Raw genomic sequence first — 1,461 nt, 5'->3', positions numbered from 1 at the left:
GGCTCAAAACATCATCTGGGAGAGAGAGGGAAAGTTAGTCATTACCACCAACCAAAATGAAATGTTTCCTTCCCTTTAGCAAAGTCGGCACCTGGCAAGAGTCTAAGGAAGGGGATGCCACACTACTGAATCCTCAACTCTAGCAGTGCAATCAGGGATCTCAGAATGAATCAGGCAAAGTTAGAGATTTGGCATTTTCTTACAATTTCTTACAGCCTTGCATTTTGTATTTCCTGTTTTCCAACCTTCCATTTATTCATTTGACCCATACTTATTAAGATTTTCTGGCTCTCTGCTCCTGTGCATAGGACAGACAACCTCATCTTCTAGCGCAGTGCCAGCCACATTCCCAGGACAGATGGTGAAGGTTGGAGTAAATGGATTTGGCCATATCGGGCACCTAGTCACCAACATCAAATGGGGTGATGCCAGTACTGAGTATGTTGTGGAGTCCATTGGGGTCTTCACCACCATGGAGAAGGCTGGGGCTAACTTCAAGAGTGGGGCCAAGAGGGTCAGAATCTTTGCCCCTTCTGCTGATGCCCCCATGTTTGTGATGGGCATGAACCATGAGAAGTACAACAACTCCCTCAAGATTGTCAGCAATGTCTCCTGTACCAACAAATGCTTGGCCCCTCTGGCCAAGGTCATCCATGACTTCAGCATCATGGAGGGACTCATGACAACAGTCCATGCCATCACTGCCACCCAAAGATTGTGGATGGCCCCCCTGGGAAGCTGTGGTGTGATGGCCAAGGGGCTGCCCAAAATATCATCCCTGCTTCTACTGGCACTACCAAAACTATAGGCAAGGTCATCCCTGAGCTGAATGGGAAGCTCACTGGCATGGCCTTCCGTGTCCCCACTCCCAATGTGTCAGTCATGGATCTGACCTGCCACCTGGAGAAAGCTGCCAAATAAGATGACAACAAGAAGGAGGTGAAGCAGGCATCAGAGGGCCCCTTCAAGGGCATCCTGGGGTATACTGAGGACCAGGTTGTCTCCCATGATTTTAACAGTGACACCCACTCTTCCACCTTTGATGCTGGGGCTGGCATGGCTCTCAGTGACCACTTTGTCAAGTTCGTTTCCTGGTAAGACAGTGGTTTTGGCTATAGCAACCAGATGGTGGACTTTATGGTCCACATGGCCTCCAAGGAGTAAGAGCCCCCTGGACCACCAGCCCCAGCAACAACAAAAGAAAGAGAAAGGCCCTCAGCTGCTGGGGAGTCCTTGCCCCAACTCATCTCCCAACACAATGAGAATCTCCCAACCCCCACAGTTTCTGTCCCAGAGCCCCTGAAGAAGGGGAGGGGTTTGGGGGTCCCTACCTTGTCATATGCCATCAATAAAGTATACTGTTCCAGGCAAAAAAAAAAAAAAAAAGAGATTTTTCTGTGTGCCAGCACTCATCTAGGTAGTGAAGTCAGAATTGACTTTAAAAGTGTCAAAAATCCCTGT

The 1,461-nt window shown here is 48.9% G+C and overlaps 1 pseudogene; it reads left to right on the top strand.

Annotated features, from left to right (window-relative positions):
• Nucleotides 1-280: 280 nt before the first annotated feature.
• LOC118013725 lies at nt 281-1,186 on the top strand (annotated as a pseudogene).
• The last annotated feature ends 275 nt before the right edge of the window (nt 1,187-1,461 follow it).

Source organism: Mirounga leonina, unplaced genomic scaffold (assembly GCF_011800145.1).
Source record: "Mirounga leonina isolate KUSES-001 unplaced genomic scaffold, KU_Mleo_1.0 Mir_154, whole genome shotgun sequence".
NCBI classification, from domain to species: Eukaryota; Metazoa; Chordata; class Mammalia; order Carnivora; family Phocidae; genus Mirounga; species Mirounga leonina.
Note: the sequence above shows the minus strand (reverse complement) of the source record. Positions and strands in the feature narration are given on the sequence as shown.